Source organism: Aquarana catesbeiana, linkage group LG09 (genome assembly GCF_042186555.1).
Source record: "Aquarana catesbeiana isolate 2022-GZ linkage group LG09, ASM4218655v1, whole genome shotgun sequence".
NCBI classification, from domain to species: Eukaryota; Metazoa; Chordata; class Amphibia; order Anura; family Ranidae; genus Aquarana; species Aquarana catesbeiana.
The window spans coordinates 34,126,319-34,145,663 of NC_133332.1; the positions used below are offsets into that span (position 1 = coordinate 34,126,319).

At 44.3% G+C, this 19,345-nt stretch overlaps 1 pseudogene; it reads left to right on the forward strand.

Moving 5' to 3' along the window:
• Positions 1-19,345, forward strand: part of LOC141107493 (class I histocompatibility antigen, F10 alpha chain-like) — a 178,504-nt pseudogene that overhangs the window by 131,782 nt on the left and 27,377 nt on the right.

The window sequence follows — 19,345 nt, forward strand, 5'->3', positions numbered from 1 at the left end:
CCTTGCAATTCCTGGATAAGTTGTTGACTATCCCGTAGATAGGATTTTCCTTGTTGCACTAGCGGCTTCAGATATTTATCCAGGTATTCTCCTAATCTTGAAAAGATGGAGTTAATCCCACTTATTATGGGCCTGCCTGGTGGTTTATGCATTCTTTTATGTATTTTTGGTGTATAATACATGACTGGAGTTTTGGTAGATTTTGAGAACAGGTATTCAGCTTCTTTTAGATTTAGGATTCACATTTTTCTCCCCTTCTCAATGAAGGCCTTCAATTTCTTCTGGTACTTCTTCTTGGGGTTGCTCTTTAACTCTTTATAGGTATTTTCTACTCTTAGTAGATTTTCCATTTCCTCCTGGTAATCCTTTTTGTCCAGGATGACCAGTCCACCCCCCTTGTTCGCTGGTCTTATGACTACTTCGTGTCGTTCCCCTATTTTCTTAATGGCATCCCAAACGTGTCTTCCTTTTCTGTCTTTTCTTCTTAGCTTTCTCAGGTCTTCCTCCACCATCTTCTTAAATGCATTCAAGCATTGGCTACCTGGTGTTTTTGGGTTGTATATGAAATTGTTTTTTAAATCAGTTTGTATGTACTCAGGAACCTCCCGAGTGTGAGTATCTTGGTTTAGAGTGAAGTGTTTTTTGAGGTTGAGTTTCCTCATAAATTTCTGGAGGTCAATGAAGGTTTCGAATTTATCTAACGTTTTTTCAGGGGCAAACTTGAGTCCCAAATCCAACACCCTGAGTTCTTCAACAGAGAAAGTGGAGTTACTAAGGTTAAAAATCCCTTTCCCTAGTACACTCTCCTTCTTTTTCTTCCTACCTCCTCTCCTTCCTCTTGTCTGCCTCTTCTTTCTGGGTAACTTGGCATTGTGCCCCTGTTTCTTTCCTGGGTTTCCTCCCATCCATTGTTGGGGTGCGTTCTCTCTCCGGGTTCTTGTCTCCTCATAGGGTTGGGATCCCCCGTTCTTCTCTGTCCTCCTCTCGCTGGTCCTCCCCCATTTCCACGTTGCCCTCTCCATCCTGCAGTTCTGTATGGGGCGCGGGTCTTCCATCTTCCTGGGGGCCTGTCCCGGTGTTCTTCCCTGTGAAAATCCCTCTGTTCTTCAGATTCGTGTTCTGGAATCTGAGGTCCCCAATGTTTCTAGAGGCACGGAGAACTTCGTCTCTATCTCTAAAATTGAGTAGACGGAGTATGAAGGTGCGAGGGGGGATCCCCGGCGGGATGCGGTGCGCCCTCTCCACCGTGTAGTAAGGTGACCAACGGACCTCGGGTAAAAGGTCACGGAGCAAACCTTCTATGAAGGAGGTAGGGTTATTCCCCTCCGCCCCCTCCAGTAAACCAACAATGCAAAGGTTATTACGCCGGTTCCTGTTCTCCGCGTTCTCGGCTCTATATTCAAGTGCCTTTAACTTTAGTTTGGAGCGTACGGATTGATGCCCCATGTCCCGCAATGATGTCTTCGGTGGTACTCAGTCTTTGCTCCGTCTCAGTGACTCGCGATCTGATTTTGTCTATATCTTGGCGGATTAGACCCATATCCAACTGAACTGCTTCAATCTTTGTTGTTAGCGTTGATTGGCAAGTAGCAATGGCCGCCATGACATCCGCCAACCAGGGGGGCCGAGAGTCGTCCGACTCCATAGTGTCTGTCTGCTGAGCTCTGTGGGTGCTACGTATGTTAAGGGCCTCCAGAGGAGGACAGGTGGGCGTCTGGGGGGAGTCCGGCTGTGGTGGGAAGGTCAACCTCTTGCCCCCTTTACTATATTTTGCGCTGGAGTTCCGGCGCCGCATTCAGGTGTTGGTGGCCCAGATCTGGGCAGAATTCAGCCAACTGGTTGTGGGGGGCCCGTCTGCGAAGTCAGGGGTGTTCAGGCAGCGGGTAGGGTAAAGTTTGTGTCCCCTTGACAGGCCTCCCCCCTCTACCGCAAACGAATGGTTCAGGAGCTGCTCGCTTCAGGCCTACACAGGCCCACAGGGATGTTCAGCCCAGCCACCCCACGTCACAGCCGGGATAGGAGGGATGCAGGCACTGCAGGCTCTGTTCCGGTTGCCTGACAGTATTTCCCAGTGGTCACAGTGCCCCCTCCCCCTGGTGTTTTTCTGGGCAACAAACAGTAAATAACTGTGAGCGACAGGGGTAAACAGGTAGTGGGTGCAGTGCAGCTTGTGACCCTCCAGACAGTATCCCCCCTCACCTGCGGCCTGTTGGCTGCACGAGCTGTCCTCTCCAGACTAACAGGGGCCTGCAATAGCTTTCAGTCCAGCCCCAGCCTGCCTCACTCAGGGTGTCAGGGATGGAGGGTGCTTTAAGCCTCCTGTCCTCTCAGGTCGTCCTGTTCCCAGTCTAGGGCACAAATTCGCCTCCAGGCCGGTCTGGAGTCCACGGGCCGCCAGGAAAGGCCGCGGCTGTGGCCTAGTATCTCGTGGGGGATGGAGGGGAGCAGCCCAAGATTCGGCCTGTATCTTAACAAGGCCCGCTTTCCCTACCTCTGCCTGCGGCCTGTGTTCGACGTGGAGTCCCGCTCTGTAGGGCCGATCGCACCGACAATCCTCCGGCCGGGCCCGTCAGGAAAGGCCGCGGCTGCGGCCTAGTCGCCCGAGGTAGGCCGTGGAATGTCCGATCGGGGCCCAGGGACGAGATCTTCTTCTCCCTACAACAGATGGGAGATCCTGGTAACCTCCCAAGCAACAGTGGAGTGTTTCCAGGGTTTTTTGTGTGTAGATGGATCCGGATTTTAATGAGGAAGTGCGGAGCTCTCAGAAAAAGCTACCGCTTACTGCACCATCTTGGCCACGCCCCACAGGTTACCAGTTTAGATTTATAGAGGAGGTCTAGTGCTAGAATTACTGCCCACAAGCTGACATTTATGGCAATACCTTATTTGTGGGACGATCACTGTTTGCGTACATGTGGGAATGATGCACACGTTCATCTTTGCGCGCTAGCACTTTAACCACTTGCTGACCGGCACACGCCGATATATGACGGCAGAATGGCGCTGTTGCGCAAATGGGCGTACCTACCCATACGTCCCTCGCGCCTGCAGGCAGGGGGTGCGCGCATACCCTCCCACCGCGCCGAGGCAATTGGATTAGTTACAGAACTGATCAGTCTTCAGGTCCAGGCCAATGATTTCTGGCCTGGACCTGCTGATTGGTTCTGGCGAATGAAATGCTTCCCCTGCCTGTGAATTGTAAACACGGGCAGAGGAAGGCTGAAGAAGCCCAAAGTGCCCTTCCCGCTGCATATGCCAATCCTAATTGGGAGCCCTCCACTTCTGCAGCGCCCGTACGTCCCCCATTCACTGACAAACCTGGAATTCAGGTGGAAACAGTAGATTTTACGTCACTTGATTTTTATTCACCGTTGTTCACGGAAGATCTCGTTAGATCTCCCCAGCAAGCAGGCCAGATATGGGGTCAAGATGTACTAGCTCTGTGACAGGGCCACAGGCTATACATATAGTTTCATGGTTTATGAGGGAAAAGATAGTCATGTGGAGCCGGAGAACTGCCCAGACTACATAGGGAGCGCTGGTAAGATTGTGTGGGACTTGGTGTCACCCTTATTCGGAAAGGGGTACCACTTGTACAGGGACAATTATTACACGAGTGTGCCACTTTTTAATTACCTCTTTGATCAATGAATTGGCGCATGTGGCACCGTGCGATCTAATCGCTGGGGCTTCCTCCAATGGCTTGTAGAGTCCCGACCTAGACGGGGGTGGAGAGCCTGCTTTAGAAGTAATAATTTGCTCACAGTGAAGTGGAGGGATAATCGGAATGTTTTTGTTCTGTCCTCCCTTCACGCATATACAACTGTCCAAATTCAAACGGCGACTGGTGTTGTGGAGAAACCCCTCTCTGTCCATGAATACAACCTTTATATGGGAGGGGTGGACTTCAGCGACCAGTTGATGGCACAGAACTTAATTGCCCATAAGGCCAGACGCTGGTACAAAAAAGTGTCTGTATACTTATTTCAATTGGCTCTGCTGAACGCTTTTGTGCTATACAGAGCTTCAGGACGAACTGAATCCTTCCTCAAATTCCAGGAAGAGATCATCAGAGCCCTTCTGTTTCCAGATAGTGCTGTGGCCCAACTTCCCAATCCAAATCCAGTGAGCCGGCTGCATGAAAGGCATTTTCCGTATGTCCTCCCTAGTACCCCTACCCAACGAGCCCCCCAAAGAAAATGTCACGTCTGTAGGAAACGCGGATATAGGAGTGACACCCACTATTATTGTCCCTCCTATCCTGACCACCCTGGTCTTTGCATTGGTGAATGTGTTCATCGCTACCATACACTTGCGGAGTATTAGTGTAGGGTACAGCATGACACAGTCTAGGGCACACTTTCAAAGGGCCTCCAAAGATGTCATCGCATTTTGAGAGACCCGAACCTGGAACCGTTACAGTTACAAGTAAAAGTGTAAAAAAATAAATAAGTATTTAAAATAGAAAAGCCAAAAATAGTTGCTGTTTTATTGTTTTTCTCTCTATTGTTCTCTCTCTATTGTTATGCTCTGTTTTAATGTATTTTATGCTTAACTGCAATGTTTTATTGTTACTACATTTTATCATGTTTGCTTTTCAGGTATGTAATTCTTTATACTTTACTGTTTACTGTGTTTAATTGTTAACCATTATTTTCTTTTCAGGTACGCCATTCAGCTGCAGCACTGATTTATATATCTTGACAGCAACGGCATTTGCTCTCACGATACGTAAATCAGTGATCCCAGTGCTGTAGGAGGTTAAAAAAAATTGCATATATGCCGAAGCATGGGGCAGGAGTGGATTTGCCCCTAACATTAGGGGCGGATTGCCCCCATGCTTTAGCATATATTTTTTACTCTTTTTTTTTGGCACAGATTGTTGTTGTTTTATTGAGTTAATGTTTTATTGTTACCATTGTTTGCTTTTCAGGTATGCCATTCAGCTCCAGCACTGATTTATTTATCTTGACAGCAACAGCATTTGCTCTCACGAGCAAATCAGTGACTCCAGTGCTGTAGGAGGTGATTTCACCACCACAGTTAAATAAAAAAAACTGTGCATGTATGCCCATCATTAGAAGTGGGTGGATGCAGGGCAGTATTCTAATGGTGGGCATACCCACCGATCAATCAATTTTTTTCGTTTAGCCCACAGGCTGTATAAAAAAAAAGAACATTACACTATATACCCAACAAGGACCAGCAACGTACTAGTATTGAGTAGTTATTAGTGGTTATACCGAAATGATGCCTGCAGGTTTAGGTATCATCTTGGCATCGTTCTTTTCAGCCAGCGGTTGGCTTTCATGTAAAAGCAATCCTAGCGGCTAATTAGCTGCTAGACTGCTTTTACAAGCAGTGGGAGGGATTGTTCCCCTCCCACCATCTTCCATGGTTTTCTCGGGCTCTCCTGCTGTCCCACCAGGGAACCCGAGAATGTAGCCAGTGGTCCTGCCAGCTGACCATAGAGCTGATTGGAGACCAGAATGGCTCCAATCATCTTCATGGCCTAAGAAACCAGAAGCTACAAGTATTTCATAACTTCGGTTTCGCCGGATATAAACAGCACCATTGGAAAATTGGGAAAGCATTTTATCACACCGATCTTGGTGTGGTCAGATGCTTTGAGGGCAGAGGAGAGATCTAGGGTCTAATAGACCCCAATTTTTTTTAAAAAGAGTACCTGTCACTACCTATTGCTATCATAGGGGATATTTACATTCCCTGTGATAACAATAAAAATGATTTTAAAAAAATGAAAGGAACAATGTAAAAATAAAATAAAAAAGCAAAATAATTAAAAATTAAAATTAAAAAATAAAGCACCCCTGCTCACGCATAAAGGCGAGCGCAAGTGTCGGTCTCGTGTCGTATGTAAAAAGCAATTGCACCATGCATGTGAGGTATCACCGTGAACATCAGATCGAGGGCAGTCATTTTAGCAGTAGACCTCCTCTGTAAATCCAAAGTGGTAACCTGTAAAGCCTTTGAAAGGCTTTTAAAAATGTATATAGTTTGTCGCCGCTGCATGGTTGTGCGCAATTTTAAAACATGTCGTGTTTGGTATCTATGCACTCGGCATAAGATCATCTTTTATAATCTACCAAACATTTGGGTAATATAGTGTGTTTTAGTGCATTAAAATTCAAAAAAGTGTTTTTTTTCCCAAAAAATTACGTTTAAAAAATAGCTGCTCAAATATTGTGTGAAAAAAAATTGCAACACCCACCATTTTAATGTGTAGGGCCTTTGTGTTAAACAAATATAAAATATTTGGGGGTTCTAAGTAATTTTCTAGCAAAAATAAATATTTTTTCATGTAAACAAAAAGTGTCAGAAAGGGCTTTGTCTTCAAGTGGTTAGAAGAGTGGGTGATGTGTGACATAAGCTTCTAATGTTGTGCATAAAATGTCAGGACAGTTCAAAACCCCCAAAAATGACCCCTTTTTGGAAAGTAGACACCCCAAGCTATTTGCTGAGAGGCATGTTGAGTCCATGGAATATTTTATATTTTGCCACAAGTTTCGGGAAAATTACAATTTATTTATTTTTTATTTTTTTACACAAAGTTGTCACTAAATGATATATTGCTCACACATGCCATGGGCATATGTGAAATTAAACCCCAAAATACATTCTGCTGCTTCTCCTGAGTATGGGGATACCACATGTGTGAGACTTTTTGGGAGCCTAGCCGCGTACGGGACCCGAAAACCAAGCACCGCCTTCAGGCTTTCTAAAGGACACACGGAACTGCAGCTTGGCTCGGGTTCCCCTATAGCAAGCTGCTGGACTGTGGGGGCACTCAACAGGGGGAGGGGCCAGGAATAGCAAAGAGGAGGATCGGGGCTGTTCTGTGCAAATCCATGGGCACTCACAATGCAAATCAGTGCCACATCCCGAAATAGTACAACATTTTTTAGAGATCAAATATATGGACTTTAAAGGCACATACACATTGGCAAACTAGTTGTATTAAAAAAATAATAATACCATACTTTATTTCATAAACATCATACAATTTCATACAAAATATCAAACATGATTACATATAAAAAAAAGCACAACACAGCACTATATATCCCAGGCATTGTGTATAATACCACACACCAGGAGACTTCTCTAGGTATAACCCATGTACTTCAAGTTCCTCCAGGTACTAGGAATCCTCTATATCACCATGGTTTAGCCCTACATGTTTTGTGACATAGTCGCTTCCTCAGGGGTCAATAGTGCGATTGTTGATGCGTTTATTCCAGAGGTTGGAGGACAAGAAGGGGAAACCTACACCAGACTGAGATGTAAATCCCTGTGCGAGTGCGGGGGAGCATTCAGAGAATAAAATTCAAAGATGCTAATATCCGTCTATTTTTAATAATGGAAAGTGTGGCATTTCCAACGCAGGGGAGGCCAAAAATCAGGTTCCAGTGTATATTGGTATATGTAGTATGTGACTCAGATGATAGATAATGTTACATTGTATCATGTGTATGGTTGTTTACACATGGCCCATGCCCATCCCCTCTGACTTATGGAATGTCAGTGCAGCTCTGAAAAGGGGCCCTGAGAATTGAATTTCAGAAGTCGGCTCCTCAGAGAGGTAAGGAGAAAGGCACGATGAGGTGGACACAGCTGCACACACACACGATTAAACGCACACAATTTTTATCTCACGTACATAACTTTCAATGTTGACATTATTTCACATTCTGTATTTCAATATTTTTATGCTATTTTATTATGAAATCATTTTGAGTTTTTGCACAAGAACTGAAAGGACTTTCAATTTTGATATTTTCTCACCAATATAGGTTTACAGAATATCATAAGAATATCTCAGATTCTTTATAAATCCTTGATGTCTCACCTGCCCTCAACTGAAGCTTATCGATCACAGGTCATTCTTTATTAGCCAGAGTGGAGATCAGTGAATGGATGTTTACTGATATACTTCCATTCCACACTCTGTACCCACTATGCTGTTTCGGGGTCCACAGGTGAGACAGCAGAGCCTCAGTTACATGATGGGGGCAATCAGGTGAGGGGATGGTACCTATGTCGAGTGATCACTATCACCGGAATAACCATTGCCAGCTGAAAAGATATAAACACAGCAGCTGGGAGGGTGTTTAACCACTTGCCGACCAGCCGTCACAGTTTTACTGCGGCAGAATGGCACGGCTGGGCGAAACGACATTATGTTACGTCGCTTCGCCCTGTGGCCACTAGGGGCGCGCACGCGCCTGCTGCTCGCTCTGGAGCCAATGCGAGTTTCCGGCAGTCGCGATCACCGCCGGGCTCTCGTGATCTCTGGTAACACACCGAGAAGCGGGATCTGTGTGTGTAAACACAGTTTCCGGTTCTCTGAGGGGAGAACAGACAGATCGTCTGTTCATACAAAGTATGAACAACGATCTGTCATCTCCCCTAGACAGTCCCCTCCCCCCTTCAGTTATAAAACAGAGAGGGAACACATTTAACTCCTTGATCGCCCCCTAATGTTAACCCCTTCCATGCCAGTGACATTTTTACAGTAATCAGTGCATTTTTATAGCACTGATCGCTGTATAAATGCCAATGGTCCCAAAAATGTGTCAAAAGTGTCCAATGTGTCCGCCATAATGTTGCAGATCGCCGCCATTACTAGTAAAAAAAAAATGAATAATAAAAATGCCATAAAACTATCCCCTTTTTTGTAGATGCTATAACTTTTGTGCAAACCAATCAATATACGCCTATTGCAATTTTTTTTAACCAAAAATATGTAGAAGAATACATATCGGCCTAAACTGAGGAAAAAAATGTTTTTTTTTAATATATTTTTGGGGGATATTTATAGAAAAAGGTATTACAGACGAAGTTGCTAAACTCCTTTCTATCGCCCACCTAACCACCTGTCCCCTCACTCTATTCCCTCTCATATGCTACGGTCGCCCTCTGACTCCATCCTACACTCTCTAACCCACATCTTCAATCTCTCCCTCACCTCTGGCATCTTCCCCAATGCTCTAAAACATACTGGTCACCCCCATACTTAAAAAGCCGTCCTTGGACCCTACCAATCTTAACAACCTACGCCCTATCTCCTTGCTCCCCTTTTCCTCTAAACTCCTTGAACGTCTGGTTTACAAACCAACTGAGTGACCACCTCATTAAAAACAACCTTCTTGATCCCTTTCAATCTGGATTTCGCCCTCAACACTCCACAGAAACTGCTCTTTTAAAACTCACAAATGACCTACTAATTGCAAAAACCAACGGACACTATTCTGTACTCCTACTTCTGGATCTTTCAGCTGCCTTTGACACGGTTGACCACCCCCTCCTCAAAAAAAAAACTTTACTCCCTCGGTCTCCATGAGTGTGCTCTTCAGTGGCTCTCATCCTACCTATCCCAATGCACCTTCAGTGTCACTTACAATTCTACTTCCTCCACTCCTCTTCCCTTCTCTGTCGGGGTCCCCCAAGGTTCTGTTCTTGGACCTCTTTTATTTTCAATCTACACCTCTTCCCTGGGTCAGCTGATAGCCTCTCACGGCTTTCAATATCATTTCTACGCTGACGACACACAAATCTATCTCTCCACCCATCATCTCACTCCATCAGTCTCCTCACGCATCACTAACTTTCTAACCGACATATCTGTATGGATGTCACACCACTTCCTCAAACTCAACTTGTCCACAACCGAGCTTATAATATTTCCTCCCCTGCGTGCCTCTTCCCCTGACTTGTCTGTCACGAGCAATGACACAACCATCCATCCCTCCCCACATGTTAGGGTGCTAGGTGTTATCCTGGATTCTGAACTCTCCTTTCGGCCCCACATCCAATCACTTTCCAAAGCTTGCCGCCTCAACCTCCACAACATCTCTAAACTACGTCCCTTTCTAACCAATGAAACCACAAAGCTCCTGATTCACTCCCTGGTTATCTCTCGCCTCGACTACTGCAACTCCCTCCTCATTGGCTTACCTTTAAATAGACTATCCCCCTTCAGTCCATCATGAATGCTGCTGCCAGACTCATCCACCTTACAAACCGCTCAGTGTCTGCTACCCCTCTCTGCCAATCCCTCCATTGGCTGCCACTCGCCCAACAAATTAAATTCAAAATACTAACAATAAGTTACAAAGCCATCCACAACTCTGCCCCCAGTTACATCACTAACCTAGTTTCAAAATACCAACCTATTCGCCCTCTCTGTTCCACTCAGAACCTCCTGCTCTCCAGCTCCCTCATCACCTCCTCGCATATCCGCCTCCAGGACTTCTCCCAAGCCTCGCCCATCCTCTGGAATTCCCTACCCCAATCTGTCAGACTGTCTCCAAATTTATCCACTTTTAGGCGATCCCTGAAAACTTTCCTCTTCAGAGAAGTCTATCCTGCCTCCATCTAAGAACCACTATTTTCTCCATTAGCTCATCCCCCACAGCTATTACCCTTTTGTATAACTTGACCCTCCCTCCTAGATTGTAAGCTCTAACGAGCAGGGCCCTCTGATTCCTCCTGTATTGAATTGTATTATAATTGTACTGTCTGCCCGCATGTTGTAAAGTGCTTTTCTTGTGAAAAAAAAATGTTGTAAAGCGCTGCATAAACTGTTGCCGCTATATAAATCCTGTATAATAATAATAAATAATAATAGCAAAAGGTAAAAAATATTGCGTTCTTTTCAAAATTGTCGCTCATTTGATCATGCAGAGGTGATCAAATACCACCAAAAAAAAGCTCTATTTGTGGGAAAAAAAGGACGTCAATTTTGTTTGGGTGCAACATCACACGACGGCGCAATTGTCAGTTAAATCGACGCAGTGCCGAAAAAGTGCTCTGATTGGGTAGGGGGTAAAATCTTCCGGGGCTGAAGCAGTTAAAACCCTGCTCTACCAGCTGCTGTTTATCAATGGCAATAGTAGACAAGTGCTAAATTGCGCTTCTGTATCATGTGAAAATCTTTGTCAGTGATATTGGCCCGTTCACACTACATGCAGTGTTTTTTTTTTTCTGCATTAAAAACACATGGAAAGTAGGTTATATGGCCTCCAATGACATAGTTCACACCAGTGCAGTGGGTTTCAGAAAAAAAAGTACAAAATGTGGGTTTTTCCGGCATAGAAATGTACTGGAAGTGGTAAAAAGCATAAAAAAATGCACCAAAAACGCTCAGGACTCCAGTACAGTGACAAAAAACAGGAAAAAAGAATCTGAAATGCCTCAGAAAATGCATCAAAAATGTTACATCGTTACATAGTAGGTGAGGTTGAAAAAAGACACAAAGTCCATCAAGTCCAACCTATGTGTGTGTGATTATGTGTCAGTATTACATTACATATCCCTGTATATTGCGGTCATTCAGGTGATTATCTAATAGTTTCTTGAAGTTATCAATGCTCCCCGTTGAGAACACCGCCTGTGGAAGGGAATTCCACATCCTTGCCGCTCTTACAGTAAAGAACCCTCTACGTAGTTTAAGGTTAAACCTCTTTTCTTCTAATTGTAATGAGTGGCCACGAGTCTTATTAAACTCTCTTCTGCGAAAAAGTTTTATCCCTATTGTGGGGTCACCAGTACAGTATTTGTAAATTGAAATCATATCCCCTCTCAAGCGTCTCTTCTCCAGAGAGAATACGTTCAGTGCTCGCAACCTTTCCTCATAACTAAGATCCTCCAGACCCTTTATTAGCTTTGTTGCCCTTCTTTGTACTCGCTCCATTTCCAGTACGTCCCTCCTGAGGACTGGTGCCCAGAACTGGACAGCATACTCCAGGTGCGGCCGGACCAGAGTCTTGTAGAGCGGGAGAATTATCGATTTATCTCTGCAGTTGATCCCCCTTTTCATGCATGCCAATATTCTGTTTGCTTTATTAGCAGCAGCTTGGCATTGCATGCCATTGCTGAGCCTATCATCTACTAGGACCCCCAGGTCCTTTTCCATCCTAGATTCCCCCAGAGGTTCTCCCCCCAGTGTATAGATTGCATTCATATTTTTGCCACCCAAATGCATTATTTTACATTTTTCTACATTGAACCTCATTTGCCATGTAGTCGCCCACCCCATTAATTTGTTCAGGTCTTTTTGCAAGATTTCCACATCCTGCGGAGAAGTTATTGCCCTGCTTAGCTTAGTATCGTCTGCAAATACAGAGATTGAACTGTTTATCCCATCCTCCAGGTTGTTTATGAACAAATTAAATAGCATTGGTCCCAGCATAGAACCCTGGGGAACCCCACTACCCACCCCTGACCATTCTGAGTACTCCCCATTTATCACCACCCTCCGAACACGCCCTTGTAGCCAGTTTTCAATCCATGTACTCACCCTATGGTCCATGCCAACGCACCTTATTTTGTACAGTAAACGTTTATGGGGAACTGTGTCAAATGCTTTTGCAAAATCCAGATACACCACGTCTACGGGCCTTCCTTTATCTAGATGGCAACTCACCTCCTCATAGAAGGTTAATAATTTGGTTTGGCAAGAACGATTCTTCATGAATCCATGCTGATTACTGCTAATGATATCATTCTTATTACTAAAATCTTGTATATAGTCCCTTATCATCCCCTCCAAGAGTTTACATACTATTGATGTTAGGCTAACTAGTCTGTAATTCCCAGGGATGTTTTTTGGACCCTTTTTAAATATTGGTGCTACATTGGCTTTTCTCCAATCAGCTGGTACCATTCCAGTCAATAGACTGTCTGTAAAAATTAGGAACAACGGTCTGGCAATCACCTGACTGAGTTCCCTAAGTACCCTCGGATGCAAGCCTTCTGGTCCTGGTGATTTATTAATGTTAAGTTTCTCAAGTCTAATTTTAATTCCGTCCTCTGTTAACCATGTAGGTGCTTCCTGTGTTGTGTCATGAGGATAAACACTGCAGTTTTGGTTACTGAAGCCTACCGATTCACTCGTGAAGACTGAGGAGAAGAATAAATTCAATACCTTTGCCATCTCCCCATCCTTTGTAACCAGATGTCCTTCCTCATTCTTTATGGGGCCAATATGGTCTGTCCTCCCTTTTTTACTGTTTACATACTTAAAGAATTTCTTGGGATTTTTTTTGCTCTCCTCCGCTATGTGTCTTTCATGTTCTATCTTAGCCATCCTAATTGCACCCTTACATTTCTTATTGCATTCTTTATAAATTCTGAATGCTGAGGATGATCCCTCAACCTTGTATTTTTTGAAGGCCTTCTCCTTTGCTTTTATATGCATTTTTACATTGGAGTTAAGCCATCTAGGATGTTTGTTCGCTCTTTTAAATTTATTACCCAATGGGATACATTGGCTAATGCCCTTATTTAATATGCTCTTAAAACAAACCCATCTCTCCTCCGTATTCTTTGTTCCTAATATTTTATCCCAATTTATGCCTTTTAGCAAGGTTTGTAGTTTAGGGAAGTTGGCTCTTTTGAAATTCAGTGTCTTTGTGTTCCCTTCATGTTTCCTATTTGTGTGATTTATACTGAAACTAATTGACCTGTGATCGCTGTTACCTAAATTGCCCCATATTTCCACATCTGTTATCAGGTCTGTATTGTTGGTAATCAGTAGATCTAGTAATGTTTTATTTCTAGTTGGTGCGTCTACCATCTGACCCATAAAATTGTCCTGCAAGACACTAAGGAACTGGCGAGCCTTAAATGAATGCGCCGTTCCCTCTGCCCAGTCTATGTCTGGATAATTAAAATCCCCCATTATGATAACACTTCCCATCCTTGCTGCTAATCCAATTTGTGATAGGAGATCCGTCTCCACTTCCTCCCTCAGGTTAGGGGGCCTATAGCATACTTCCAGTATTATTTTCCCCTTAGCTTCATCCCTTTGGAGCTCTACCCATAAAGATTCCACCTCCTCCCTAGCCCCCTCAGTGATGTCATCTCTCACATTCACTTGTACATTATTCTTGATATATAGGCATACCCCTCCCCCTTTTTTACCCTCTCTATCCTTGCGGTATAGGGTATACCCTTGAATGTTTGCCAGCCAATCATGAGAGCTGTTGAACCAGGTCTCTGAAATTCCCACAAAATCCAAATTCTCCTTGTACAACAGTATCTCTAGTTCACCCATCTTGTCCGCCAGGCTCCTGGCATTGGTGAACATGCCACATAGTTTAGACCGGTCGCATATTGTCCTCGTATTGGGTGTTTCAAGATTGCAACTAGGACTTGCTACTATACTCACCTTGTGTTTTTGTGCTTTGGTTAACCTACCACTAATGCCCCCAATACTACCCTCTGGAATATCTTCCGCGCTGGCTATCACTGTCTCTGGACCCTCCCCCCCATCGCCTAGTTTAAAAACCCCTCTAACTTTTTGGCCATCTTCATTCCCAGCAGATCTGCACCCTCCTCATTTAGGTGCAGTCCATCCCTTCTGTAGTACCGGTTACCGACTGAGAAGTCAGCCCAGTCCTCCAGGAACCCAAACCCCTCCTTACTACACCAGCTCTTCAGCCACTTGTTTACTTCCCTAATCTCCCTCTGCCTTTCTGGTGTGGCTCGATGTACCGGTAGTATTCCTGAGAACACTACCTTGGAGGTCCTTTTCCTCAATTTAGCTCCTAAGTCCCTAAAATCGTTCTTTAGGACACTCCATCTGCCTCTGAGTTTGTCATTGGTGCCAACGTGCACCATCACAGCCGGGTCCTCCCCAGCCCCTCCCAGTAATCTGTCCACAAGATCTGTGATGTGCCGAACCCGAGCGCCCGGTAGACAACATACTGTTCGGCGCTTCAGGTCTTGGTTACAGATTGCCCTCTCTGTCCTTCTAAGAATTGAGTCCCCTACCACCAGAATCTGTCTTTCCTTTCCCTTTGCTGCCCCCCCACTCTCACTGGAGGAGTTCTTCCCCTGGCAGCTAGGAGAGTCCCTCATCTCCAGCAGTGCTGGTCCCTGACTGGTTTCACCAATGTCACTCAATGGAGCGTACTTATTGGGATGCTCCAGTCCTGGATCGGCCTCTCTGGCACTTCCCCCTCTACCCCTCCTGACTGTCACCCATCTACTCTTTGCTAGTGCCTGCACCTCTTTGTCTCCACCCGCCTCTGTGCTGGCCCCTGCTGGCACCTGCCGTGTACGTTCCTGGCTCACCTTTAGTATGGAGGGACTTCTCAGTGCTGACAGTTGCTTCCCCAGATTCAGAACCTGGGCTTCCAGGGAAACAATGTGCTTACATTTTGCACAGCAGTATTCGCCCTCGATCGGATGATCAAGGAACGCATACATGCGGCAAGATGTACAAAGAGTCGCCTCTCCACACCCGCCGGGCATCGTACCTATTAAATTTAGTGAGGATTTGGGGATTTTACCCTGTCCAATTTACCTAACAGCTAGCTTCCTGGCACTAATACTCAAGACAATACACAGGTACACGACAAGACAATACACAGGTACTCACAGACCTACGTGCACTCGCAATACACAAGTGCACAATACACAAGTACTAACGATCCACACACACTACTCAGACAACACTCAGATACTCACACTACACAGGTACTATGACCCCTGTTATAACCTCCTGTTTTAAACTCTGGTTTTTAACTCCCACTTATTCCAGCTCCACTTACACCAAGCTCCACAGCTTCAGACTGAGCACCAATGTGCGTGCAGAAATGCATCCAGAATGGATCTGGGGAACATTTTTGTGGTGTGAATGGGCACTAAATCTGCTTCATTACCACCTGTGGAAGAACTTCGTTTCCAGGATTCCAGGTGAAGGAGTGAAACATGTAAGGGCCAATTCACACTATGTGTAGTGACAGACATTTTAGCACATAGTATACTTTCTGTCACCCCAGGGACAAATAGGAAACAAATGTGCTGCAATAAAATGTAGACCTGCTGCATTTTATCACAGCGCACCAGACCAAATCGCACTGCAATGTCAGGCAGCGCATCACACCTCTTGACATTGCATTGAATGAAATAAAGCTGAAACAAAACAAAACACTAAATTGTGCAACACATTGTCCCCTTGTGAGCCGGCAACACAGAGCATTTAACGCTCCGGCTGCTCTGCGATTTAGCATTGTACATGGGTGAATTTTCCCTAAAAAATAACCTGTTGCACAGCCAACTGAAAGGCATCCTAATATAGTATGTGTGTCAGTATAACTTTTTATTTTGTTATTGTAGTTTGTTTTAGGCTAAAAAAAGGAACATTTTATTCCATGATGACTTCTTTTCATCCTATTTATACCATTGCTATCTATGTCTGAATATGGGGAAACCTGAAAATGGTGAAGCTTTGTTCTGCCAATCCTAATCTTCCCATGCATGTATTTTTTTCTTTTACTGAAAGTAAACTTTTTTCTAATTGTTTTTATGTATGTTAAAATTCTCAATAAAATAGCACGGGGCACATTAGTCAAGCAAATGAGTGATACAATTAGTTGTACATCAGTGTAAATTGTCATCTGTTGCCAAGCATTGTGGTACATTACAATGCTCATTCAATATTAATGGGCTGATACACACAGCAATGTTTGTGAATTTGGAGCTGACTGAATTTTATCACAGAGTAATGCTGGCCATACACTATACAAATAATCAGGCAAACCCATTTTCCACAAACAAACATTCGGCTGTGAGTGCAAACAATGGTACCATCTGTATTGACTGATAAAACGTTCAGTGGACATAAATGAATCCATTTTTTGTTTGTTTTTTATTACATATACCTAGTGCAAACAGTTCGGATGGGAAACACATTAACCTTTCAATTTATTGTTCGTTCGGCTTGTCCTTTGTTTTTTTTGGCTCAAAAACGTCCCAACGATTACCGATTTTGTGCCCATTAACTGGCCAAAAATGAACGAACTGGCCAAATGACTGAATTTCTGCCGATTTTTTGTATAGTGTATGGCCAGCATAGCACTATGGTATGTTGCAGTGCACATGGATTTTGAGTTGTGTAGGAATTCTATTCATAATGAATGACACCAAAAATATACCAATCTACATAAAATATTAACTGTGTATTACTAAAATGCAAGTGTTATAAATGGGCCCCGGGTCTCCAGAACAAACTCTGCTACTTTGAAATCATAGCTGTAAAACATAGAGAACTGCCAACCTCACTGCTAACATGACTATCACTGGGAATGACTAGGGAACTCAGTTCTATATTCTGGAGATCATCATATATATCCAACATCATCTCACAGGAGGAACATTGATTACATTTATCAGTAGATCACATATATTGTTTTCTCTTTCTCTCTCTCAGTGCCCCCAGAGGTGAAGGTGTGGGGTCATCGTCAGTCGGATGATGTGACCAGACTTCAGTGTCTGGTGTACGGGTTTCACCCCCGACCTGTGGATGTGAAGTGGGTGAGGAATGGGGAGGATGATGTTCCTTCAGATGAAATGACTCCAATTCTCCCCCATCCTGATGGCACCTATCAGATCAGAGTCAGTGTGGAAGTGCCAACAAGGGAGGGAGACACTTACTCCTGTCATGTGGACCACAGCAGTCTGGGTGATGAGACTCTCAGTGTGATATGGGGTGAGTATGGAGAACCTCTGCTGTCCATACAGTGTAGGAATGTTATGCTAAAAATATAAATGTCATGTTAAAAGCATAAGAGAAAATGGTTGGAACAACCTTTCCCTCATGTAAGCAGGCTGTGTTTGTGTTAATGAACAACTGATAATGAGTATGCCAAAAGACAAAACCAGCAATGTCATTATATCATATGCAAAGTATTCAGTGGAAAGACATTTGAGTTTGGGGCAGATTTTTCTAGCTCTGTGACTAGTAGCCAATGAGCTGTTCAGGTTTGTGATTCAGTTACAATGAAAGATCTGCCTGTGTATGGTGATCTTTTGAGTAACTCCAGGAACCCCATGTAATTCGGACTTGGTAGCTACTGCATTATTTGTTGTAATTATCACTGATCAGATCAACAGATGGAGCGCTGTCCGGTAAACAGTTCAAACTGTAAAAATAAAGTAACGGACACTTTAGTAAAACAATCCTTTGTTCTAAAACAATGTATCATTGTAACATTAGCACTCGCAGGAGGATGAGAGTGTACCCGTAGGACACTAAAACTCACAACTTCTGTGATAGCCTCCATTGTGCCCGATGGAATGAAAGGTTGCCTTGGACCCTAGAGCTCCTAGGGGCGGGCAGGAAGCCCGATGGATGCTGGCCCTGATCCCAGACCTGGATAGAATTATGCAGGACTGGTCTCCAACGGTGGGAGAGAGTCATCAGGAGCAGGCGGAAGGTGCTCCACTGCAAAGACTGAACCTGGGAAAAAAGCAGTAGAAACCAAGGCAGACTGGAGCCGGTCTCGTGGTAGCAGGGCAGGGCTTAGATGTGCCAGAGATAAAAGAAAGGGAATGTTGAGGCTCAATCAAGGTGGACTACTTGTTTCGGGGATTAACCCTTTTATCGGGTCACCTTTGGGCGTTAATTCCCGAAACATTTTGTCCACCTTGATTGAGCCTCAACATTTCCTTTGTTTCATCTCCTGCACATCTAAACCCTTCCCTGCTGCCACGAGACCGGCTCCAGTCCGCCGGGCTTTCTACTGCTTTTTGCAGTGGAGCACCTTCCGCCTGCTCCTGATGACTCTCTCCCACCATTGGAGACCAGTCCGGCATAATCCCATCTAGGTCTGGGATCAGAGCCAGCATCCATTGGGCTTTTTGCCCACCCCAAAGAGCTCCAGGGTCCAAGGCATCCTTTCATTCCATTGGGCAGAGTGGAGGATATCACGGAAGTTGTGAGTTTTAGTGTCCTACGGGCACACTCATCCTCCTGCAAGGGCTAATGTTACAATGGATACATTGTTTCCGAACAACGGATTGTTTTAATGAAGTGTTTGTTACTTCAAACTTTCACTCTGCTTGAACTGTTTACCGGGACAGCGCTCCATCTGTTGATCTGTTTTATGTTTTCTCATTTGGTCCTATGAGTTTGGTGAGCAGCGGACGGTTTTAACCCCTCATATTTACATGGTTTTTGGACACATCAATGCGCCTGGCTCTTTTGTTGTTAATTATCACTGATCCTTATCTGAGAATAAAAAGCAATATATTGTCCCTGATACTTTAATTTTTATAGTGAGTATTTCATCTATGTTCTGTTCTATAATGTCACCAATGGCAGTATGTATTCTTTGTCATGCAACTATACATTTAAAGAGTTAGTTCATCCAAAACTGATATGTTTAAGAGCTTTAAGAGGTAAATGTAAAATGATGCAATAAATTTTCTTTTTATTACATCACCTGGGCAATAAAATAGAAACCTCCTAATCTTGGTGCTTTTGATCACCTATAACAAGTGATATTTGCACTGACTTTTCAAATCATTTGTA